Source organism: Sebastes fasciatus, chromosome 7, assembly GCF_043250625.1.
Source record: "Sebastes fasciatus isolate fSebFas1 chromosome 7, fSebFas1.pri, whole genome shotgun sequence".
NCBI lineage: Eukaryota > Metazoa > Chordata > Actinopteri > Perciformes > Sebastidae > Sebastes > Sebastes fasciatus.
Genome location: NC_133801.1, coordinates 24,262,489 through 24,290,322, shown reverse-complemented (window position 1 = coordinate 24,290,322; position 27,834 = coordinate 24,262,489). Strand labels below are relative to the sequence as shown.

At 38.8% G+C, this 27,834-nt stretch overlaps 1 protein-coding gene across 1 annotated transcript in view; it reads left to right on the top strand.

The window, feature by feature from the left end:
• The window catches only part of lrfn1 (leucine rich repeat and fibronectin type III domain containing 1), a 132,056-nt gene that overhangs the window by 19,331 nt on the left and 84,891 nt on the right, over nt 1-27,834 (top strand). The window lies entirely within an intron of this gene.

Below are 27,834 nucleotides of genomic sequence, written 5' to 3'. Positions count from 1 at the left end.
TTGTCTCGTCATTATCTGAGGGCAGGTGTGTGAGTGCAAAATCAATAAGCTAAATGACACAAAATTAATGTACAGTCATGTCAGCGGCTCTTTAAAGCTGTACTTAGGCACTGCTAACCTAATCACCAACGTTATCAGGATTGGTCATTTGGACCATGGGTGTCTGTAGCAAATATCACGGCAATCCATCCAAAAGTTGTCGAGACATTTAAAAAAGCAACAACAAAAACAACAGTGGCACTAAAATAAAGGTTAAGAGGATCACTAAAGTCATTAGGTCTTAACATCTGTGAACCATAAATGTCTGCACTAAATGTTGTGCCAGTGCATGTATTGGCTAGATGTTGAGCTATTTCACTGGAGGTCCTGTTTCTGCAGCTTGGTAGCTTGGTGCAAACTTCTCTGCTCCTGTTGCTTGAAGTTAGCTGGTCGAAAGGCAGGCTCTTGCATCTTCTGCCTTAGAAGGAAGTTCCTTGTGTTTCTATGTCTGTTTGCTAACAGTTCATAGATCAGAGCAGAGCTGCTTCGACAGCTTCTGATCTGTAGGGAGAGCAGGGTGAAAAGGCCAAGAGCTGACCTCCTGCAGGGCAGCTGGTTCTGCTGCAGGGGAGGCCAAGGGAAAGAGAAGGAGAAGAGGAAGAACGAAGGGGGTCCCTTTGATTTTATCCTGGATGAATTTCACAAGTAGGTGTGAATGAGTCATCATGCTACAGTAGCCAATCCAGTCCATGGGTCAAGGATCATGTGACTGATTTCATGTGGGGTCACCATCTTGATGGTGGGTCCCAACAGTATCAAGCATCAAAGTGGTTGCTAAATAAGTACACCATAGTGGGCCTAATTGGACTGACTATAATGCATGTGATGTGATGGTTGCACATGCACTGTACATCCTGATGTTGATGCTGTAATTATATATCAGATGTGAATAATGGAAAAGTTTCATCATTGTGTTTGAAAATAGGTTTTCTATTTTGAGTCATGCATCATTTAATGCAGTCCATACATCACTACCTTCAGTTGCTGTCAGGAGTTGACTGTAGCTTTCCACATTATGTACGCCCTGTTCTCATACACAGACATGCTACATAGGAAGGTGATTTTTCTCTTCAGTATTTTGCATACTATTTGCATTTAATTTGGCTGATAGCATCACAATTTAGCATTGCATCTACTCATGAAAAGTGGTACTTTGTTGCTACTTAATTTAGTCATCGTTTATGAAAAGCAGCTAATGCACAGTTTTCACCATTTTCCCACCTTGCAAATGGAATGACGTTCATTATGGTTCCCATACTAAAGCCGGTTCCACTTCTATTCAAATAAGTCATTATTTTCACAGAAATATGTTTGACTGGGAGTTTGTCATTGTTAGGAACTCCCTGTTAATCATGTTGGATCAGATTACTGTAGAATTTTACATAGACAATTATGTTTATTTTGCGCAACAGTGATCCTCACAGGTGATCCAATTGTCTGTCATAAATTAGTTTTTCGGTAATATGCTGATAACCAGAATGAAGTTACAAAGTTGTCAGTGCGGTGATGAAGTGCCTCAGCAAGCAATTTACATACATGGGAAAATCAATGTAGACGTGCCTGAAAAGAAAAGAAAAAAGATTAAGCAGGATTTAGAATGTAAATGTGATGAAGTATCTCCGCTAATGGTATGAAATTAAAATATGTCTGTTATTTTGGGAACTCGGATGCAGCTGTAAATGAATAAATCAGCAGATGCACACAATATTTCCTTGAGCATGAAATGCCAATATGAAAATATGAGGGTAAATGAGAATGACATGTTTGGCATCGAATACTGTATATTCACAGAAATACTGTACAGTGCTCTACTAATTTACACAAGCAATATTTACCGTGGACTACTAATCAAATATTAGTATTCAGGAAATGGATAATTAGTTTTAAATCTTGACAAACTCCAGTTTCGTCCTCTAATCTGATGATAAAACATGTTCCCAATTCTAATGACAGTGAGCAACATAACAGAACGCACCATGAAAGAGATTTTTTGACTTTGAAGTAGCTACATTAAAATGACAAAGGCACATGGGAAAGCCATATTAAGATGAATAACAATTAACGGTGTGAGTCAGCTTTTAAATCTTTGGGGACAAAAAACGACTTGAATTACAAAAACATGAGAGAAATTACAGCCCCAGCTGACTTACAGTTTTAATTTAAAACATCAAGATATCATAGCTGCGGGTCTAAGCCGCAAGCAAAGGATTGTGGATGATAAAATCCTGATGTAAGACTACCTTTCAGAATAATAAGCATAGTAGACAGCAGTGATACTTTTATAGTGTATAAAGCAGGGGCAGATGTTTCCTGCATGGTTTGTCAATTACAGTTTCCATATGTTACAGTTCAAAATTCATAATTTTAGGTACTCATCCTGGCTGTGTTCCCTGAGACGGAGGCTGTCCATGAATAATTAGCTCAGTTTGAGCTTACTCGTTAAGAAGCTTAGAAGTGCTATGAGCTAAAGTATAAGCCGGCTTAGCGAGGTAAGTCTTGTACACCGACTATTGACCACATGTTCTTGCGGTGCTCAGATATATTTCCAGCACCTTTTTAATAGGTGGTTTGCTGGAGACTGATCGCATATGGGATTAAGGTGTTTTTTTTTTTATCTGAAATCATAAAGACGTAGAGGTACCGCTGGAAAAGCTACAGCACATGAAGTGCTGACCTGTCGTCCACCCCAACCCCCGCCCGCTACTGCAAAAGACTCGCCATTCCACGTCCTGTAAATACTTGAAATGATTATGATAGGAGCGACGGATGGAATTGACATTGAATCAATCTGCCATGTGCAGGTTACGCACTTCAACCACCGCTAAATGAAGTCTTAATGATAGCGTTCCGTTCGTTTGGGCCGTACCACATTTGAGAAAGTAATAAGCTAGTGACCCTCTATGTCAGCCAGTCTAAGCTGTGACGGCAATGTCAGCGGGATAAGAAATGTATAATGGCCTTGTAGCCCCTGTTGCCTTTTAAAGACATTCAGATTTTCCGAGCCATTACCTTTGAGAGATGAGCACCAGTAAAAAAGCGAAATATCCTGTTTGAGCAGTGTTTCACACCAGCATTGACTCGCGCAGAAGGGACCTTGTTTTTGTCAGTAAATCAACATGGCCTGTGAGTCTTGTGGCTGTTCACAAGGGGGAATCATTGGCAGGTCCCATCCTTCAGGTTTGCCTTTGTCCTCTGCATAGTAGGCTGTTTCCAATGGTTACCAGGCCTGTCACAGTCCTGGAAGGTGCTGCAGTAGAGGCTCAGTTTCTGTCTATAAAAAACACCTGCAATTATATGTCACATTTTGAATTTCTAGCGCGATTGCAAAGCCAATTTGACTACAGTTTTCTATTAAACAGGACAAGAATAGTAAATATTTCTATTTCCAGGAGATAGAGAATTAAGACTTTATAACCATTAGAGCAAATGGTGCTTATCGCTACAGTGTAGTGCATATAGTAACCAGCTAAGTGCCAATAAATGTACCCTTTTGTAATTCAGACGGAGATTTCTTCATCCACCATTTCCCCTTGAGATCTCTTTTTAGAATTACAATGACGCTCCATCTGTCCATCCATTTTGAAAGGAGTTCACACGGCAGAAAAAAAACTCTCAAGCCTACTTTTAATGACAGAGCCGGATGAGATTTGAAGAAAATATAAAGGGGGGATCTTGTGCGCTTTAGACACCTCACAAAAGCCGACAGTGTAGCGGAGGAGAGGGTCATTTCACAAAGGAGTGAACTCAATGAAGGCGCTGGACCACTCATATTCATTTAACACGCTAAGTTAATTAAGCAACTAACATTTTAATGTGCAGTGCGTCTCCATCGGCACCAAAACGTTGGTTAACAAGAGCACTCTAGTGTCTTCTTTGGCCCAGATACAGTATCGTCTCTGCTACATTTTAAGAAAATGTTTCAATTTTGTTTAATTATAGATGTTTAACTTATTCGCTTTCTGTTTTATCTCCGTTAAGAGATGTAGAAATGGCCCCTAGCAAATGAGTCTGCAGCTGGCTAATGTGTTTGTTCAACATGTGGTGTGCGCAGTATACAATATTTACATGTAAACTAGCATTAGTCTGGCAGGCTCGGCTTCTCTCAGATCACAGTCAGGCTGAAACAAAATGTCAGTCGACAATGAAGATGCATCTACTGACGGAGTGATGATATCTAAATTGGGAGCGGGGCCATGTAATAGTTTAGAAACATGCACTACCGATAGATTCGCAGAGAAAAAGAGGGTTTTGGAGTGAATTTCTCATTTCAGATACTAATTTGACAGCCGTTTCGTTTCATAAATTTCATTATGAAAGGATGACAATAACATGAACGATCCTTTGTGCTCAGCTCTGACACTCTCAAAACCTACTCTGGGGTTAATCCGCTGTATTCTTGCTGAAAATTTGCCAGTATAATACCCCAAACAATCAGAAGCACGTCATTCATTTCTAGAGGATATTTTGCCTGTATTTTCATAAACGTCTTGTGTTGATGTCGTGCGTTTTCTTTAAGTAGAAAGCAGTTTCAGAAATGCTTCAGGCAGTTGTGACACAGCCGTGTAGCTATAGGGAAAACTCTGACTACATGATCAGATTTCACTGATTCCCTGCAAAACCACAAGAGAGGATCAATTTAACATTGCAAAATTGAACTCTTAATCGTCTCTGTTAATATAAACACGCTGCATTTGAGATGTGGAGATGGAAGGAGACACATTTTCAAGCCCAGCGTTGCAGTTCAGTGCTCCACAGCTCGCCCCAGCTATTGGCACATAGTCACACCGTATCCATTATTAATCGCGTGGTGCTCAAGGACGACGTCTTGTGCAAATTGGTATGCAGAGAGCGCGAAGATCACTTACCAGCAGTGACTTCGAAATTAAGTATTAAAAACAGAATTCTGGCCTTTCTTTCTGTATGCCAGGGTCATATCTTTCTGCTGCACCAAATGGCCATGGGGATTTAGCTGGAACATTTCAGGCTTTCAGTGTTTGCTGTGAAATACTCTGTGCTTGACAGATAAAGATATTACTGTAACATTAATATTTTTACCTTCATCTTCTTATCTTGTTTTCTGAATAGAGCGCTGTAAAAAAAAATGAAGGGAGTTTCACTGAATCCCTCGCTGAACTCTTCCTTTACAGTATGTGAGCAGCAGTTGTGTTAATAATAATATGATAATCACTTCTAACAGAGCAGATCTCCTTGAGAAAGAATTTATTTAAGTTTGCATTGAGATGACAAAGAACAGTTAGTTTAAATGTCAGCAGAGATTGGATACAGTTGACAAAATAATCTCACTTCTAGATCCATTTAGTGGCTGTTCTGGATGTTTCAATCATATCACATGATCTTTATCAGCAGACAGAGTATTTATAATTTTTTTTTTTATTTTAACCAAACATAAATGAGACGTCCTCACTCAATTAACACCCAGACACTTGCGGGTGTCACTGTGGAACTGCTGCTTAGCGAACTGACAAAACTAATGCTAGCTTGTTAAAATGCTTTAGATTAAAAAGTAAAAGAGGTTCGTCACTTAATCACAGTACTTTTATATAAAGAACATTTTGAATTGTATTTCACAAATATAACAGTATGCATCAAATTCCAAAAGGTTACGCCAATAACGTTGGATTAAATGACCAAATAACGAAAATGAGTTTAGCATAGTTTGATATTTCCACTCATTTTAAACTACAGGAATACTACTGCTAACACATATTTATCCCTGTATGCAGATATGACTAAAACAACAAAGCAGTGGCAGTTAAGTTTAATATATTGTTTGGCACCTAAAAGCTGTTATTTAAAAAAAAAAATGTTTACAGCTTGTGATGATACTGTGACTCTCTGTTTACATAGTCTATTGCTTTTAATTGGACGGGGCTACAGATGTGTCTTAGCAACCTTTTTATTAGGGCTGTTAAAGTTAATGCGATAATAATGCGTTGACGCAACTTGCAATTTTGAGGTTGAAGCAGGCTCATTTTTAAAGCTAGAGTGAAGATACTAGCATCATAGGAAACTAAAAAATGTAAGGAATCCATTGGTACCAACGTCATAATATCTTGTTGGAGGCTAAATAATGCTCCAAACCTACGCAAAACTTTGGTGAGGAAAAACTGGCATGGTCATTTTCAAAGGAGTTTCTTGACGTCTGACCTCAAGATATGTGAATGAAAATGGGTTCTATGGGTACCAAAGAGTCTCCCCTTTACAGACATGCCCTCTTTATGATAATCACATTCAGTTTGGGGCAAGTCATAGTCAAGTCTACACACTGACAGACTGACAGCTGTTGTTGCCTGTTGGGCTTGAGTTTGCCATGTTATGATTTGAGCATATTTCTTTAGGGTTTATGGACAATATTTGTCATTGTTTTGTGTTGTTAATGATTTCCAATAATACATATATACATACATTTTTCATAAAGCAAGCATATTTGTCCACTCTCATGTTGATAAGAATAATAAATACTTGACAAATCATGTGATTAATCACAATTAAATATTGTAGTAGATTGACATCCCTACTTTTTTACTCATTACCAAAGTCTTAACTAACCTACTAATGGAAGGACTTTAAACATATCCAGGTGACATGATTGAAAGCTCCAGAACAGCTACTAAATGGCCCTTGGGGTTAACCTGTCAACACACAGTAATTTCAGTTGTTGCATTATATTTTCTGCTGTGTGCTGTTTTCCTGCACACACAATCATTTTTCCTGGTTGAGATACACACTAGTTGGCAATTATTTTTTTTGAAGTCTGTGGATTCCTGGATCAGCTAATGTGAGACGGTGGCTGTTCGTACACCCATATCCACTTATATTCAAAGTAGAAAATGAAAGCTTCTATCATTATAAAAAACACTTTATAGAGGGCAAAGGTTCGCAGATGAAGTTTCTGTGAATATCCCCTGTTAAGATACTGAAAGCCATTATGGTAAGTTATTAAATTATTGTGTGGATGACTCAAGTCTAACTAAAGGTCTTCTTTCATGTAGTGAACTGGTTGAAAGGCAAGGCCGTGTCAGTGCACACTTAGTGGCTGACATTCAGCTAATGAATCGTCAGGCTGTAATATATTCATCCCCCTGCTGTTTCTGAGAACAGGTTGGATTTGGATACGGAGGGATTCATCACTTCCCTGCCGTCTGCACACTTTTAGTGTCGCAGTGGGTGAACAACACGAGCGAGTGGGGACCGGTCATGCTACCGCTCAGAGGCATCGAGCCTAAGTAATCTGAAGTTCCCCTCCTAGTGGAAATTCACCTTCCTCAAAATCTACCGTGGCACTTAAAGGTAGCAATGGACCCTCGAGGAATTGCACAAGAACAAGAGCTTCTTATGGTGAAAGCATCCCTTTGACTGCCTGGAATTACTCTGCCAAACCTTTACTGTGCCTTCAGAGAATGGAAAAGGACTCACTGCGACCTCTCACCCGTAAATGCAGTGCACTCCGCGGACTCTAGCGGTCTAAAGACTTTTAGGAAGTCACTGTGTGAATAGGAGATTTTCTATTTGGCTTTCCTGCAGATTAGGAAGAGACAAAATATAGCTCATTCATTACGCATCATTAGTCCAAAGATAATCTAACAAACACTGCGTATTAGCTAGAGGACACTAGCATCTGTCACCTGAATATGTGTGTGTGTGTGTGTGTGTGTGTGCCTCAAAGACTCATAAAGAAGTCTGCAATGCAAAGAGAGAAATCCCCAGTGTCACGTCACAGTCAACCACCGACTGAGACGTCTTTGAACTTGAGCTTCATCATAGATTTTCTTTAAGTTGCTTTAATGGGTTGGGGCTCTTACCACCAACCCAGTCGTTCCAGGGCTTTCTCCCAACATGCTCTCAGTAATTCTGAATGTGATATGGCCGCGTTTCAATCCAGGAGGAATCATCACAACCTCCCTCAGCCGCTCTATTGTGACACATTTCCCCCCGGTGACGTCGTCTCGCGTCCTCATTGTTTCTCACGCTCGGTCGTGTAACCACAAACAAAAGCCACCTAATGCGTATGATGTGTCACCAACACCAGAGCTGGCACCCCGCTGCTGCTCTGATTTTGGAGATAACAGGATTTGCTGTACAGCCGTCTTGATCCCTAGAGGAGGATAGTATCTGTCGTCAGGCCTTCAAGTGCAAGACGCTTAACCTGGCCAGTTAATCACCCATGCTAATGATGACTGCTGCGAGTCCATATGCTGTACATCACGGGCCAACAATGAACAGCTTTCATCTAAGTCACAGATTCATGTGTACTGTATAATCATGTTGTGTGTGTTGTCAGTTCAGGTATTTTACTGTTAATGAGCTTGATGTGATGTCCAGTAAGTAATAATACTCTTGAAATACTTGAATATAACACAATAAAAGTATTTTTTTTCGCTATTTCTAAGGTAAAGAATGAATTTACCTGTCGAGCCTAAGCCCTATCCCTCTGGGGGAAAAAACCTAAAATAATAATAATTTTATTAAAATGAATCAGGAAAAGCTCTTCAACCACAAGACTTATATGCATAAATCTGGTCTCCTTTGTGAGGTAAGAAGCTAAGAAATATGAATCCACTGTAAGTAAACTAAACTATATTACCATGGAGATTACAGTGGCGATGCAATAAAGGAAAGAAATACGATTTTCATCCTCGCTGAGTATAAATTCTAAATTTCAAAGGCAATATCACAGTTAAAACCAAGATCCCATAGATAATAATGCAACTGAATGGCTTCTCCTTTACTTTGACTACAACTGTAACTATACATTTGATGAAAATACACTAAAATACAACATTTATGATACAATTTATAAAGCTATACTCAGGCGGTCTCAATGTTTCGGCCATGTTTACTGTATATATATTGACTGTATACCATTTTACTCAAAAATTGCTTACTTCCATATAACCGTGTTACAAATAACATAAATATCCCAAAACATTGAAATAGTAATAAACACAATGAATAATGATCAATATTCATATAATAACCAAAGAGATGAATGCTTTACAGCAGATTCGCTGCAGACATTGAAGTAACTAAAATCTGCTGTTTTGGGTGAAATAGTATAAAACGTAGATTTATGTCAGTGTGACTGTAAAATGTGAAATTTGACCGTTTCGTGTCCCTGTTCCTCGTGAGTAATTGGAGTTGAGGTGCGTTAGAAAAGTCAGAGTTTCCAACGATACCAAGCATGATATTGTAGATTTGTGATAAAATGATCGCGGATCTTTTTATCACAACTTGTTCTTATATTTATGAAGTATATTTCTGTACAACTTTATTGTTAAAAAACTTCGTAATAAGACATAGTTTGGACAACATACAATTGGTTTTCGGATTCTGAATGCTGAAGACCTAATGTTTTCAAACGGATATATCTTCTATAACTAGACGATGATGAAGTAGCGATACTTCGAAACTACATCACGCGTTGCCTCCGGTACCGGAGGCTCTCAGTCATCAATTCTTTAAGCTGCTGGATTTGGTTGCAGAATAGTAACAGATGTAATGTTCGATTATACTGTATTTTAGAGATAAAAACATTTGAACGACTCTTGTAATTCCTTTCAGAGAAAAATAAAATACTAAAGGGCAATTTTGTATTGCACTTCCAGTAAGTTGGGGGAGGGGAGACAAAAAATAATGGTCAAAATCAATACAGCAGTGGCCGAGATATCGAATGTCTTAGTCCCCAGTATGGGTCAAGCTGTACAAACATTGGATCATACACTTCCAATAATGCAACTAATAGCATCTTTTCAACCTCCGACTGTCAGATAAATTCCCACATCTTTCAAACTTTACACCTTCGGTTTGTAGTTTCCAACTCAAGATGAGGTGATTAAATCAAGTATAAAAGCTGTCTTCTTAGATTCTTTTATCTGTTATTCTTCCCAGTGAAAGATTTCTGATATTTAATCTTATATTCTGAAATCACATTTGGATATCACATACTCAACTTTTTTGCTGAAATGGTGATCGTGTTACAGATTGTTATTGATTCCAGATTATGAAGATTTTCTCTCATGTAAAGCTCCACTCCTTCACTTTCTATTGGATTTCTGCATTTCAGTGGGATTCAACAGTGTATCTCTGTTAAATATAAGAACGCTGCATTGTTCATCCTGTCCATTTGAGCCTACACACCAAGTCTCATTTGAATTTCTTTTAACTATCTGATCGAGTCGTACAATTAGAATTAATCATCTCTCAAGGCCTGCCATTACAGGGGTTATATCTACCCTAATTTAATCTTCTTCTTGTCTGCCCATATTCTGTGATCCGCGGAGGATTTCCACTGAATCAAGACATGTAATGAGAGGAGACATTAGACATTATATTGACATGAAATCATGTCCAACTTCAATGCAGATGTCCCATAATGAAAAAGTATTTTGATGTGTATAAGGTTTGTCTTTTCCACTTTAGTTTTTCCTTTTTTTTATATATATATATATATATATATATATATAGACAGTTTTCCCCAGTGTGTGAAATACCCGGTGGTAATCGGGGGTCCCCCCTACGTAGTGCACCAGTGTTAAAGTCTTGACTCAATACGTAATATAGGCCTATGGATTTTCCATGGATGCAAGCCAAGGCAATTTACAACGCTATACGCTACACACTTGGCACACACATCACCAACTCTAATATCATTAACAATAAGGGCACTCACACAACTACACAACCACGCAACAACTATGCCCTGCAACAGAGTCCACAAAGCGCACTCACCTCTCTCTCGAAACCCGACACACACACAATTGCGTCGCTGTACAACTTTCCCCTTATGCACAGAAAATATTTTATCTTACCTTAAAAAAGGAATGGACCACAGATAATAACTTTGCTTTCTCTTTGACATATTTCCCTGACTTGATGCGTACTGAGTCCATATTTTTTTTTTTGTGTAACTATGGGTGCTTTCACACTTTCAGCTCTCCAAACGCAAACTCTCCAGTTTGAACGCAAAGCGCTACAGGTGATGCCCCGTGTGATTAGCCGCGGATCGTTATCGGCCGATATTCAGTAAAAATATGAGATAGGGAGATCGGCATTAATGCTTTCTAGTCGATGATCCCTGATAATGATACATTGTGAAAAACAAGTCCATGTTGATATCAGCAGAAGGAGAGCTAGTTCACTTTAGCTGTTAGATGTTAACAGCCGGTGGACAGCACAGTCCTGCTTGGCAAAATAACGGAGATAACAGCTAACGTTAACGGGTGTTGCAATATATCATGATGCGTTCAAGCTCTATTGAGTAAAAATTGGGCGAAAATTATAATGTTATGATAATGTGTTCAAATCTAATCTTGGAAAATTTAGTCTTTGGCAAGAAACTTGAACAAATACAGTTGTTTGAAGGAAATGTTTTCACAGCGATATAAAATAGATAGTAGAGAGGGAGTAAATGAGAAAAGGCGGAGAATCCTCTGACATAAAAGACACCAGCCCCTTTTTCGATGAACTGCACAGTATTCTGTATGGAAATGCCTGTACCAACCCTAAAAATGTCATTGAAGGGGAAAGTACTGCAGCAGAATGATGAAGGTAGGAACTGTAGTGTGAACAGAAAAGAGGACTGAGGCCCCATCAGAGCTGAAGTGGACCAGAAACAGAAAGAGTTAGGTTCATTTAAAAAGGACTATATGTGAAAACACCCAATGATGTTGAAGCAGGAACAAAAAATCCACTGTTTTTCAGGTTGTACGGTTTAACATTAGATTTTTCTAACCTATGCAACATTTGCATTGCAGACCATTTGTAACAGCGCCACCCATGGAAGAAGTCCTTACCAGAAACAACTGGGTATTCAATGGCAATATAAGAGGAAACTCCACAACAATATATTGCTGTATTCATATTTGTGAATAAATAATTAATACTACTGGACATCGTACGCTTTTAAAAGACATTTTTAGTGACAAATCATTTTTCCAGAGATTCCCAAAATTTTGCTGTTGAGGCTTTCAGAGGTTCTCAAGTGTCAATCAAGGACCCCCTAAGACCCGCCATATTTCAGACACTGGTTTTCCCCCCGACTTAACTCTGCTTCAAGGCACAACACATTTCTAGCGCCATCATGTTTTCATTCTTCCAGTTGAGTGGACTATACTTTATACGTATCCTGGATTGTGCTCAGATTTTCTGTGGCATTTGTGTGGCAGGTAGTTATTTGTATAAATGGCTTGCGACAATACACTCTTACTGTAACTACACTTGCAACATATACTTTGTTTCCTTAAGCCCCTCCCACGCTGTGAAACACCTTTTAGTGGTAACGCCGTGTGCTTTTCCTTTTGACAGTGCTCACAAAACCCACTTAGAAAGACCGCAGTTGTCTCGTGCCATACTGCTCACAGTTAATAGAAGATTTCCAGCAGTGTAATATGATGCCGCCAGGCCCTTACTGCGGAGGACTGGCTCAGCCCCATCCAGCAGCGTCGGCTTATACAGTATGCCAGTGCCATTCGAATTACCATTAAAGACAAAAACAGGAGTGTGCAACCCAGTGCTTACGCAATGTCAGACAGTCATTATGGAGCACCGCTGCTCAATGCAAAAAATATAATCAGAAAATGAGACCAATTTGCATTTGTTCAATCATTAGCTTCTTTGGCCTGCCTGCTAATGCTGCTGAATGCCTGATTGGCTGTTACAATAATAGAGGAGTGGACCATCGCCTTTTTCAGCTGCAGGATAATACGATGGTGGGAAGTTAAAGGTTAGAGCATCAGAGGTTCAAATCCCCACACTGTCTGTGAACATGTGGCTGAATGAGAAGCCCTTTCCTCTCCCTCAGCAGCTATTGAATGAGCAAGAATGGCGGCCGGGTGACACAGTGCAAAGAGAAACCACTGACACTGAATATGTATCAGCTACAAGGGCGCTTTTGTGTAGCTGTCCTTTGTTCTGCCCTTCCTGAAGGGAGAAAATACAATATCTTCATAGAGCTATGTAGAGATGAAACGATTTGTTGTTTAATCAATAGTCAATCGATGATTTTTCATACCAAACATAACCTTGGTCCAGAGAATTTTCTGCTTTTTATGTCTTACAGTATGTGAGAGTAAACTGAGTATCCTCACCATGGTCTTTTATACAATCTTCTGACTTTTTATTTTTTAAACCAAATTATTAATGGACTTGGACTTATATAGCGCTTTTCTAGTCTTCCGACCACTCAAAGCGCTTTACACTACATGTCAGTATTCACCCATTCACACACACATTCATACACTGATGGCAGAGGCTACTAAGGTGCCAACTTTGCCCATCAGGATTTAATCTAAATACTCATTCACACACCGATGGCTATGCCTCCGGGAGCAATTTGGGGTTAAGTGTCTTGCTCAAGGACACATCGACATGTGACCCGGAGCAGCCGGGGATCGAACCACCGACCTTCCGATTGGTGGACAACCTGCTCTACCCTCTGAGCCACAGCTGCCCTAGCCACGCCATTTACTTAATAAAGTAATCGAGAAAATAATGAATTGGGAACAAATGAATAGGTAGTGGTTAACAAAAATAAAAGAAGTTAGTTCCAGCCCTAAAGCTATGACATTGTTAGTATTAGAATCAGTATTTGTAATATTATTAGTTAGTAGTGTCATGACTATCATGACTACCTCAAAAAGATTTTGGATATTTTTGGGATTACTGGACTCATTATTTCTGTACATACTAGCGCTGTCAATCGATTCAAATATTTAATCACGATTAAAAGCATGATTGTCCGTTGTTAATTGCGATTAATTGCAAATTAAACTCATATTTTTAATCTATTCAAAATGTACCTTAAAGGGGGATTTGTCAAGTATTTAATACTCTTAACAACATGGGAGTGGGCAAATATGCTTGCTTTATGCAAATGTATGTATATATTTATTATTGGAAATCATAAAGATTATCATAAAGTGAACATTTCTGTAAAGGGGAGACTCGTGGGTACCCATAAAACCCATTTTTATTCACATATCTCGAGGTCAGAGGTCAAGGGAAACCTTTGAAAATGTCCATGCCAGTTTTTCCTCGCCAAAACGTAGCATGGGTTTGGAGCGTTATTTAGCCTCCTTCCCAATGACATCGTTGGTACCAATGGATTCCTTAGGTTTAATAGTTTCATATGATACCAGTATCTTCACTCTAGCTTTAAAACTGAGCCCTCTACAACCTAAAAATCACAAGTTGCGTTAATGTATTAAAGAAATTAGTGGTGTTAAAATTAATTTGCTTTATTATCGCATTAACTTTGACAGCCTTAGTATATACATATTTTCACAAATATTTGCACAAGTAATTTATATATTTTAAGGTGTTTATCGTTTATTATTTAATTTGACTTATTTCATTCCATGTTGTTGCCTTCTTGTTTTCTTTTTTGATGCTGCAAATCCCACAAAAAAGGTCTTATCTTGAGGAAGTATTATTAGTAATATGAACAAACAGGTGTGCTACTTCTACACTGAACCTCAGTTGCTCAGGTGCTCTGCCTAAAATGTAGCGGAAAAGAGCTGCACTCCACAGGTCCAAAACAGTAAAATAATCACCTCACGTGTTGATCTTATAGGTGAATTTAATTTACCATATCCAGCAAGCAAGAAAAATAAGTGTTGAAAAGGCACTACAATGTCTTAATACCACACAATCATCACAGTATGTATATCAAACGGAGGCCCACTGACTTACTGTAATATTCAATGTCGCCATTGTTCTCAGAAATATCCAACGTTTGTCGCTTTTTAAGATTTATCAAGGAAAATGTATTCAGCACTCCCTCATTTATCACCTCTGACATCCTTATAGAAATGTTGTTTTTATTATATCCGCTGACTTAAAAAAATATTTTTGAACGCAGAATTCAGTACAACTGCAAGACACAAAATTGCATTGTTGCGGCAGTAATTCCTGTGAAGTGCGATGACTTTAGAGCTCAGTTGTGACTTGTTGGCTTGATAGATGTGGGAGCCTCTACATGTTTAGGGTGCCCAGAGCTCAAATGTAGCTGTTGTTCAGTGTATGATATAGTTGCATCATTTACTGCAACAGCAAACCTCTCATACTGTAGGTCTCATGTTTCATATATTCAGTAAGTTATTCAGTGCAAATGTAAAAATCATGTACGTTGTGTATTATTATCACATTACAGACACTTGTGGGAACAACGGAGTGTTGTTAAAGAGGGTGTTAATGATAAAGAGGCTTTATCATGTTCATTAGATTAAAGCCTGGCGGTAGTATAATGCACTGCTCCTGACCTATTTGGACACTATAATGAAGTCCCGGTGGAGCTGAGAGTACAGTGTAAAATGACTTAACATGGTGAAACGCCTGGACATCATGGGGGCCTATGGAACGAGAACATATTACGAAAAGCTTCTTATTAAGAATTGAGCTTTCTGATAATTGACTTATAGCTCCCGGCGCATAAGGTTATTCTCCCTAAAGATGTCATCATTTAGTCGGCAGATGGATGATCATGTAATCTGGATGTGAATTTTTAAAGAGAGATGGGCTGTGCCGTTTCTAAAACAATGCTTTTTGATGCAGTGCAGCACCTTGCATTATATAACTTTAATAATAGCACTGCTACACTACTCCTAAAAGGAAAAAAAAATCAGTGTCGCATCGTCCTTTATCTTAGGAAAGGTGTCAGCACAAGTAGGACTTGATATATTTCAAAAGCGATCATGTGCTGTCCAGTCCAGTGTAGCCATGGCCAGCCTTGCAGCGGTACTCGATTTTGTTGTCACTGTAAATTCACTCTGCCTGAAGCGCCTCCGGCTTCATCACTCGCGTGCACGTTTTTACCTCTCTATCTCTTTCACACCTCTGCATGATTTTTTCCCTTTTGTCTCCCTTTGGAAAGCGCCGTTTTTTTTTTTGCTTATTCCTCATGTACGGTGTAGCTCTTTGTTCCTGCCTGTTATATCACCTATACTCTGAAAAGTTTGACTGGGAAGAAACTAAACATCAACCTCCTAGTGTTTTTCTGGGTCAAGTGCAAAATGAAATACAGTAGGACTAGTCAGGGATGCACTAGCGCTGGTTTCTATGGTAACTGCAGGGCTGTATTTAGTGCAGTTGTTTCACTGCGCCTGGCTCTCTGTTTTCAACCACGCGAAGAGGGAAGAGTGAGGACCGTTCCCAGGGGGGCTAAGCAGAAAGTGGGGCAACATCTCCCATCACCGTCAAACAAAATCTTTCAGCTTGAGAAGGGATCATGTCATGAATTCCTTACCTTGCTTTGGAAAGACGTGTGATGCTGATAGAAGGCACATACAATCAAACGTGTAACAGTCAAAAGATGTAACAGACATCACATCAGTTATCTGTTGACACAAACTTCTATCCTTTCAAGTCTTTTCTACTGTGCACTGAACAAATGACTCAAAAATATAAATAAACTATGACTGCCGCTGTGGTTAATACAAATATTAACAATCAGAATAATAATGAATAAGATAATTGTAACCAGTGGTTACATAATACAAAAGGGTCTGCTACATTGACGTCAAGCCTTTTAATAATGAAAAACAGATTAGGGCTGCAGCTAAAGATTATTTTCATTGCTGTTAATTAATTAATTGACATTAATCACATTGACATTATTTTCCCTAAAGCCCAAGATGACTTCCTTAAATGTATTGCGTTGTCCACAACTCAAAGATTTTCAGTTTACTGTCATAGAGGAGCAAAGAAACCAGAAAATTAACACATTTAAGACGCTGGACTTTTTTATTTCCTTAAAAAAGAACAATGACTCAATCCAATTAATCTTTGCTTAGCTCTAAAACAGACATAAATGAAGGTTAAAGTGGTCACACAGTCATTTCAGACTTTTATTTGTATTTGATATATTTATTTCATTTCGGGTGTTCATTTGGCATGAATCTGCAATTTATATATATAGACACTCCTTATCTAATAAATAAAGAACATATAAGGTGCAAGGGCCTAGCACCCACTTTGAAAACAATTCAATCAGTTTAATTATTACTATTACTTACTACTATCATTACTATGGATAATCAGTCATAAACATTTAATGACGGTCTTACATTTCTAGAGTTTAACTTATATGTATTGTTAAATATTAATTGCATTTGCTGTGTTATATTTTTGTCTCTGTATGTAGGACAATTTATGGACCTTGGGGACTCAACACGGGCTGTTCTTGCATGAAAGCGAGTGAAACATTGATCATATATCATTGAACAAACTCATTTATCCCAACATTATCCAAATTAACTCAGACATATTAAATAACCTTAACCCGCCCAAAACTCAAATAAAACAACATATTTGTGGTAGACATTTTTGTAATTATTTACAAAAATAGAATTGTTAGGAGAAATGGGTCTTTCAGTGTTGTAGGATGTGATTTGTAGCTTTTGTACAATGATGGCCTCAGAGATACATTACATAATTTCTTTATTACAGTACATGTTTATATAGTCCATATTTTCAGTAGTTTGTTTTCAAGTTGTTCCCACACACAATTATCACAAACCTGACCTGAATTTATTATAATTACCCTTTAATTTAGCTTGGCTTTGTTTGATAGATATTAATAAGGAAATCAATGCAAACGTTTACTGTTAACATGTTTCTCTTATTGAAGAATCGCGCTCAGTTGTGGATAGCAAAAACAGGCTATTAAAGATGAGAACAAAAGGCATTTTTCAACTTACACAGTGCATCTCAGGGTCACTGATCCAAGACCTGTCTTTGCAATAAGCACAAAAAAATGGTTTGGCAATGAACAGACCTAGCCCCCCCTCTGCGATACCACCAATACTAGCCTCCAATATATCCTGCCGGGGTGCAGGACTGTGCTGACCCCAGGGGCGCTACAGATGGCATGACCAGGTTCTTGAGGAAGCTGGCTGAAATATTTGAAGCCCTCTAGGCACATCATGAAGAGATGTGAGCAGAGGTCACCACCAAATCACTCTGGCCAGATATACAGTGGTGTTCTGCTCTGCTGCTGCCAAGGCCGGTCTTCTCATCGAGCTCTCCATCTCTGTGGAGGAAGGAGTGCAAACTGCCCACGAGCGTATGATGATGAAATATTCAGAGCTGGCAGCTGAGTGCAGCGAGGAAGGCTTGACCACCGTCATCTAGCCTGGTGGAAGTAGGCTTTATCAGGGTTTCATCAGCACATCGACGCCGTGGCTACTTCAGGACATAGGCTAGGTGAAACTGGGGTGAAAATCCGTAGAGTAACCGATCATGAGGAAGGAGAAAAGGGCAACAAAGAACGGGTATTGGATCCATCAAACATGTTGTCCTTCACCCCGGTGCGCCACCAGGCGATGTACTGAGGTTAAAGGAGCGAAACATCAATGAGCGGTGGTCCCTGGCTGACGACCCTGCAGCTGAGCCCACGGCGTCAGTGGAGGTGCGACATTTGCAAACATGTCCAGCAGGTAGCAACACCCATCTGTACAATCCAACCTAGGCGAGCAACTTGGTCGCTCTCTATCAAAAATGATTATGTCCCAAATTAATGAATGATGTACGGCACATCTGGCCAGACGTTTCAAATGTTTTCCAAGCCCAATCCACTGCCACACACACACACACACACACACAGCATTTCCCATTTTAATATTGTATGGACCTGCTGCTCATGAGAAACATGTGACTTGGAACAATATTCATTTGTTTTGTTTCACAGAGAGATGCATTTCTGTGCCAGGTGACAGCAGGATATGAGAAAACAAGGAGAGAAAGTTCAAAGCAGGAGCTCTCTGGGATGTAGTATTTAAATGAGGCTGGAGTGGAAGTACAACTAGGGAAGGTCTACAGCTGTTTGAAGTGTGACAGCGTTTCACTGCCAACACTTTGCTTCTTGGAACTCATTTCAGGTTCAAGAGGACCACTGCAGGCCTACACCTGCCATAGACACACTGGTGTTACCACGAGTTAGCTCTCACCTTTACTAGTGCGTTATGTTGTTAACCAGTTTCATTTCCTCATAACCTCAGAGCCTTTTTAAACATTTTGTTACACATTAAATGCAGCTGCAAAGCACTGCAGTTCTTATACTGGTATTTAATTTGTTCCTTCAATCTGAGCAGCAAATGAATTATGTGAATTAATGGCTGAATTAAGGGTTCTGCCCCATAAATGCAAAAAACCCCATAACATAACATAATCACAAAATGTGAAATGTTCTATGAATAATGCAAAATGGAGGTATGGGAAGGGGAAATGAGCCAAAAAAAGAACTCTAATGTACGAACACATGGAACAACGTGTTAATGGAGAGGAAATGTTGCAGACACACTTGTTCCGCTTTGGGAAAAACAACCATCCGCAGTGCTCGAATTTTGTGTGCTTCACAATAAACATAAACTGAAAGTTTTTGACTTAAAAGGAGCAAAGACAATTGTCAGTGCCTCTGAGAGCTATGTTAAAGACGGAGCTGTGAGCACAGCATGTGTCGCATATAAAAATATATTCGCCCCCTTTGACTTTATGTTCTTTATCTTGTGCTTCAGTTGGGATTTTTTCGGTCAGAGATCGACTTGAAGTTGCATTTTTAATAAATTCAAATGGGAAACTGTTGTTGTCGACATGTTAATGTCACAGGAAGTTGTGTAGAATGATGTTTTCCTCTCAAAATTGTTGTTTCCTGCTGGCATGATGTTAATGTAGTTTCTCTGCTACATTCATTGACTCATGGCACTGTGCCACGCCTCAATTTTCAATGATCCGACCAGCCCTCTGTGTATTATATTGCTGCATTTATCATTATTTGCCATAAGTAGTTCTGTCACACAAATGGCATTGCCAATGGCATCGTTTCTATTTTTCTGCTCCCTTTGTTTGCTGCATTGAGCTAATGTTCATTCATATGTCCATTCGTACATTCATACCTTTGATACCACCTGAACATTTCCTACATGTGCTTCATAATTCATGTGTTAGAAGGCAGTGGTGAAGCCTAACAAATGTATTCACTGATGTTGAATTGAGACATTTACATCTCTCACAAAGCAGACTGGATCACAGGACAACAGGAACTGATGTTATCTTAAGAGCAATGATGAGGTTTTAGCAGCTGAAGTTAAAAAAAAAAAAAAAACACCATGCAGGAGTTTTGGTTTGTGAGCAAAAAGAAGAATCAAACAGAGATGTGCACAGGAGAGGTGGTTAGATGAAACACTGCAGAAGCTTTTCATAAATCTCAAACTAGGGCTTTGAAATGACAAGAATATGGTGAAACGATACATATCACGATACAGGGGTTACGATTCAATATATTGTGATATACTGTAAGCAGGGAGATTTATTGCAATTTTTAAAAAAATAAAATTTTAGGAAACACCACCATATGCATAAAATCTGAGTAAAAAATTGGTTTTTTTTAATGCAATCAGAACAGTGGGATCTGCATTTACATTCATCACAGTAACATTTGACAGCATAGCAGTACTTTTTGTGCAATCTGACGGCCACGAATCTTTGCATGTAAACTATTAATTAAAAAGTGTATCGATATTTTTTACACCCCTATCTCAAACCTCCAACATGTAATACAAACCTCTCCCGAGGACTTACAGAGGGCAGTGTGTTGGTTCTTTTCACTGCTGCTCAGCACTGTTTTTTTAACATCCATATCTGCACATAATACCAATAACCCTACATGAGTCTGTTACATGGTAAAATGTAGACATTTAACTAAAGTTGAAGTGAAGATCCTCAGCAGGTGTTTACATGCAGAAAATTACTCTGCTTTTCAAGTATCAATCATGCTTTGCAGAGGAGATGTCTGCTTCACAGCAATTGTTAAATTACATTGATTTAAAAAAACAAAAAACAAATCAACATCCAGTTGTTACACAATTAACATTCACTCCCATAAGATTTACTTGCGAATGGCGTACTACCATAATTGAATTTATTTAACTTTGAACATAGCTCAAACAACTAAACTACAGCCTGTATGAGAGAACGTCCTTCTACACAATGTTTGTGTGTATTCTGCAAAATAAGAGCGCATTTCTCAGCTTGAAAGACAAAACAGTTTTTAAAGGAAATATTGTTGTAACTGCAGCTAAAGGACAAAATATGAAAAACGATAACAAATAAAAAATGTTTGCCAACAATGCTGTTGTTGGAACAAGTGAACCAAGGGCATGAATACATTTATAAATTGTTTATTCATTGTCTTTTCTTTTAGTGCATCACAACCAAATTTCAGCCCGTCTCTTTTGAATCTACTCACAAACACCAGCATCAACATAGACGGCTGCAAAACGAATGATTGTGACACAAATGTCATCTCATGCCGATGTATAGCTTGGAGAGAGTGGTCATTTAACGGTCTTTACAATTTCAGCATTCATATGAGATTAATGTTACAACGGCTCCAACTAGATTAAAAATGTACCCCGTCGTCCAAGACTCACTCACAGCAGCCTTTTCCATCTTGTGCAATTTATTGTCTCTAGACGTGCATGTCATTTCAGGGTGCATGACAGACTGCTATTTCTCATTTTTGGCTTCTCTTTTTTATTTTTTAAAGAGATTGATGAATGTTCATTCATACGTAATGTCATTCTGCTTTCTGTGTTACTATTATTTATGTTTGCAATTCTTATCCCTTCACTATAAATCTTTGTATTTGTTGTGTGTGCAATCTATGCAGTGGTGGAATGTAACATGAATGTATGTACTTGTACTTTAGATCAATACTTGCACTCCACTGCAGAAGTACATATTGTACTATTTATTTACTTTTTAGATCAAAACATATACATTTATAGAATTATGATTAATCATCACAGGATAAACTAGCCAACAGTATATAAATTGTTAAAATTAGTATAAAAAAATATGCTCAAATCATAACATGGTAAACTCAAGCTCAACAGGCAACAACAGCTGTCAGTGTGTCAGTGTGCTGACTTGACTATGACTTGCCCCAAACTGCATGTGATTATCATAAAGTGGGCATGTCTATAAAGGGGAGACTCGTGGGTACCCATAGAACACATTTTCATTCACATACCTTGAGGTCAGAGGTCAAGGGACCTCTTTGAGAATGGTCATGACAGTTTTTCCTTGCCAAATTTTAGCGCAAATTTTGAGCGTTATTTAACCTCCTCCCTGACAATGACGTGGTTGGTACCAATGGTTTCCTTTATTTTTCTAGTTTCATATGATGCCAGCATCTCCGCTCTAACTTAAAACTGAGCCTGCTACTACCTTTGAAAGATCGATTGCGTAAATGCGTTTAAGAAATTACTGGTGTTAAAACGAATTTGTGTTAACGCGTTATTATTGCGTTAACTTTGACAGCCCTAATAATAACAAAACCCTGAAAGGAGCTACAGTATTTTCCTGGATAACAAGTTATTTCATGTATGATACTTTAAATGCATTTTTCTAATAATATCTCTCTACTTTTACTTAATTTTTATTTTCATTGCAGGACAGACTGAGTATTTTTACATTATGGTATTGCAATGTAAAGGATCTTTATAGTTCTCCCACTACTAAATACATGCAACGAGTGGCAAACTCACCAATCAAGTCTGTCTTTCACCCAGTTTAACAGATTTCTTACAGAATCGTTTCTATGTTTGTTTTAGATAAAGCAGAGGTATTCCTAGAGATAATATCTCCCATTTGATTTATAATGAGTGAATCTGTAGAGGAGTAATCTACTTTTGAGGCGCTCTGAGCCGCGGGGATCGGCTGCTTGACTGTGAATAAAACCACCTCCAGACTACAGAGCTGTCATTAATCAGGCCCTTGGCTGGCAGTCCAATGCCTGCTGCTACTTTCCCTTCAGACCCTGTTGCAGGATATTTATGTTGATTGTCTGTAGTCGCTCTTCCCACGTCCTCTCCAATCCACTTCCTCCCTGTCATTAATTAAAAGCACGTCGCGAATTTCAACTCGCAACTCCCTTAGAAATGTGCAGACAAATTTTCCCATCGGGCTGTTTTTCGGCTCGTCTCTTTTTGTTTGGGAAACTGTCTTTCTCTGTCAGCGACGGGAGCCAACATGCCACAACATACTCCAGTTCTTTCAGTTTGACTGTGGACAACATGACTACTTCTGCGAGATAAAAAAAAAATGGGTCTATTGAATGATGATTAAGGGCCTAATTTGTTTAAACTGCATTCAACACATTGTCATCTCTGGGGTTGCAGCCACTAAGCTTATGGGAAGTGTGACTGAGCAGTATCTGACTGCGGCAGTGTGTGGTGTTAGACAAGGGATGGTTAAGTGTCATTTTCAAAATAACACTGTCACAAGACAGCGGTTAAGTAGTGACTGCTGAAGTGTGTAGATTGCTCCAACATTTAACTGTTTTTGTTACGGGCGAAAATTGAAAATAGAGTGCAGGAGAGCCCAGACACACTGTGCTGTCGGTAGGCAACCTTAAAACAAACTGGAGTGATTCTTGGAGAAAAAAATGTTTCATGTTTCTGCAAACACACCACTGTATTCACCTCTGCCGCAGATGCAGGTTGCTTTCATAAGACAACTGAAAGAGCTGCCTGTCAGAAGAGTGCTCCATTAGTGCTACACCCACACTGCGCTTTTCTCAGACATACAAGGTGTATCATTTATGGATCCTGCCATTGTTTGCATATATGCAGCAGCTCTTGTGGAATCTGCAGCGGAAATTGTCAAAGATGGTGATCGTTTCATTCCTCGTCGTCCCGGGCGTTTTAACACTGCTGTCGGAGTGTGGCGGAGAATCTTGATTCCATGGCAGACAGATGCCAGCTTTCATCCCTTTTTAGTTTCCTTCAGAGAGGCAGCACGTTGGCTGAGAACATAAATTTAAAGTGAGCCGGAAAGTCAATCTCAAAGGGATTTGAGCCAAGCCACATATGCAGGTTTTGATCAACTCTATGGGTTTATATTAACATTGACATTTTCTTAAACTTAATGAGGCTTCACTTGTAATTTCATGAAAAGTGAGCAGTGTAAGCTATATTTCACTCAGAAGCTGCGTTAGGAGACTTGTACATTCTCCCTGGGTTAGTAGGTGTAGTATTGTTGTGGGTGGGGATGTGTGCCCTCAGGTCGAGTATTAAAATCATCAAACAAAACACACAATATACTCCAGGCTGGCTATTCTCCAGAAGGTTGGAGGGCATTGTGTGAAAAGATGTTTATGGTCTGGTGAAACCACTCCGAATCCAAGGGAATGGTTAAGATTTATTAAGTATTGAGTCCATTCAAACTACACAGTCATTTATCAGGCTTGAAAACTTACTGCAGCAGCAACAGCTATGGAGTGAATACAAAAACAAAATTCCCTTAGTATGCTGTTCTGGTCATCTCACAGGTCAGACAACAGTATGGTTTCAGAGCTTTGCATCGTTCGCATATTTGATTTAGTTTTCTTTACTCATCCTACTCATTCTCCCTCAGTACATGTAGTAGTTTCATGTAAAAGTTTTCAAATTTCATGGAATCTTTAAAATGCTTTGCTTGAGATACTCTAGAGGAGATAGAGATAGAGATTCAATGATGAGGAGACTTTATTGGCGTTAGGTGTGCTTTTTTAGTAGACTGTTGCAAATGATGACCGAAGAAAAAGAATATTGTAATGTGATAATGAGGATGATAATGTATTTATATCTCAATTTGTGAAACTTCTTCCAGAAACAGTTTACATGACTTTCAGGGCACTAATAGTGTTGAGTAAGAAACCTTTAATTTACGACTGGCACTGTAACGGTATCTGTATTCATATTGAAATGTTCGGTACAGGACGTACGATTCAGTGTGTAAGATCCTTTCGGTATGCTCTGTAACCCAACCCAGCTGTTTATGTCTACTTCTTGCAACAGAAATTCTGGAGCGCAGCAGCACACCAGTTGTTGTCAGCTGTATCATTCTAGTTGGTTTAGCCCGTTTAGCCGGGTTAATCAAGCTTAATGGACGACGATTTATGTCAAACTGTATGCTGACAAACATGTAATTTCCGATGGCATCACCCGAATGTGTCGATTGGCTGAACGAAACAAAAAACGACTGGACGGCGAGTCCGTCTCCCCACAACGTTCTACGCCAAAGTAACTAACTCTACTTTATCGCTGCGTATGCAACCACACTTGATCGTAGGCAATACAGAATTGTTCCTTCACGTGAGCATTTCAGTCCGTCCATTGTTCCTGCCCTGCATAAGCTACAGCCCCTGAATGTTTATCATTTTCAAAATAAGTGAAAAAAATAGTTATTTTTTACATTTTCTTTGTTTTCCCTATTGTACCGAACGTATCAAACCGTGACCCCAAAACCGAGGTATACTGAACTGTGAATTTTGTGTACCGTTACACCCCTATGGTTTAAGAGCCCTGCTATCTGCTTTCCTTCAAAAGACTCAGAGAAGACACTGGAGACGAACTGGTTTGAGAAACTGTGAATTTATGAGAACAGAACAAAACTAATTTTGCCGTTACAATGCACATTCATTAATATGCTATGTTTAACTAACTAAAGTACTGAAGTTATCAGTGTTTTACATGTTAAAACTCACAGCAGAAACTGAGGGAACAATAAGCTACAGACTGAAGGTTTATGAAACCATCCTTTTGTATTAATCATTTGGTAAGATCCTGCTGCTTCTGTGTTTCTGTATTAGTATATTATACTTCCCCAGAGGTCTTAAACAGAAATTGCACACCAATGCCCATGCCTCAGTTAATCCTTGTATTTTGAATATATTTTTAATCTACTTAGTGTATCACACATTTTAATTTTCTTTGTAAACCAGTCACAGATTGACTCCTTTAACTTTTAATACGTCTTTGTTTTGTAACCATACAAATTTCTCTTGGGTTACTGACTCACTAAAGAAAGTGTGCCTTTATACATTAATTGTGTTTATAATTAATATAATAATTAAGTTCATGATAATCAACTCTAATTCCAATTATTTTTTGTTTCCTGTCATACAAGTATTGTTGAGCTTGCAACCCCGTCTCCTCCCGAAGATCACAGACGCACCAGCCTGCGCCTCTCATCAGGAGACTAACTTGTGTTGATATGTTGAGATTCATTTTATCCAGTCATTTACTATGCATATAGGCAAACATGTATATTCTACATGTATTTACAGTACATGCCTGTTGTAATGTTTGTAGATGTCACGGTTGTCTTCTATGTTGTTGTGTAATTGTTTAATTCATTCTAATTCAACTGATCAGGTTTTATTCAGTGATTTTATATCAAAAGGTTTGGTACCGTTCTGCAGCTGAGACAGCCCAACTTTCAAATATGAAAGAATTGAGTAGGCTATGTGAAGCAAATTAATATGAATTCTATAAAATAAGTTTAAATTAAAGAATCAAGATAGTTTATTAAGATGGAAGATAATAGCCAAGAAGAAGTCAGAAGAAGCTTTTTTCTACTCTGGATTTTGACACTGAACTTTGGTTTCAACAACTCAGCCTCTACCCGAGCCGGAGGTGAGGCCCACTGCGAGCCTGAGACATCCCAACATGCCAGCCAACCTGAGAAGCATGAACTTGAAGAAGCCTCTTCACACCGGGGTTCTAATAGGTTACGATAAAGACTGAAGAACTTTGAATTGTGTCTGCCAGATATCTCCCTTGCTGCTCTGCCTGTTGTTCTGGCCTTGTGTTACTGACTACTCGATTACTACACCCCTGTGCCGTCTGAAGGGCCACCTGTGACTCCGCTGCAATCCTGTGTTGCACAAAACGTGCTGAAGACCTTGTTCAAGATGCCAGTAAGAGAAAATACTTCAAATGAAAGACATTTTGAGACTGGCAAAGATGTCCTAATGGGACTCTCCAGCCAAAGTAGGGTGGTGAGATGGTCCAGAGGGGTAGAGATGGAGAGAAACAACCTAAGCCGAATCGCCCCGTGGGAGCCGACAATGTCCAGAGATACCGGATAGAGACAAATCGAGCTGTTACCAGAGCGAGAGATGGAAGAACACCGTTCAAGCCGTATTACATGTCTGTCCGAAGATGCCCGAACAGAGACTGGAGCCACTCCGTCCAGCTTAACTCCTTATCTGACCATCAGAACCGTCAGCTGAAAACAATACATCTGCCGATGTTAATGAGTGTTATTTTAGTTAATGAATTAATGTTAGTTTAAAGTTGATGTTAAATGCTAGATGCTAAACCAATTAAAAAATGATTATGTGTTAATCAATAAGCTTTAGACCTAAAGTAGGATCTCCCTAAAAATTATAATTAATATGAAATTGCTTCTCAGTCATCTCTGGTACTTCATAAACTGTCAACTGCTGAATGGTGCATTAATCTATTGAAACTACATTCAATTGATAAACGTCAAACAACAAATTTAATTGGTAAACATTAATCAAGGATATCAGTCACTGATTCTACCTGGTCACATGTGTTGTGTTTTCATTCGTAAATGGTTCATCGTTGCACCCAATTATTCATCATTTATTCAACCTCTATTCATCCCTTTTTTTCTGTTTAGTAGTTTAGTTATGTAGCTACTGAGGGCTTGATTTGATTACTAATGATCTGACGCTAGCTTTTCAGTAAAGCAAAGCTTTTTTTTATCAAAGCTGGCTGCAATCCAGGCTTATTTAAAGTGTATCCCATCTATAAACTCATTTTCAGTAGTTAAAGTAGGGACCGATCACTGTGTTACTAGAAAGAAAAAGATTCAGATGAAAACATGTATTAAGACATTGCCAAGAATCTCACAATCAAAACAACATTTTAGAACCCTTGGCTGATACAGATACATTCCTCATTAGCCACACCAATGATCACACAC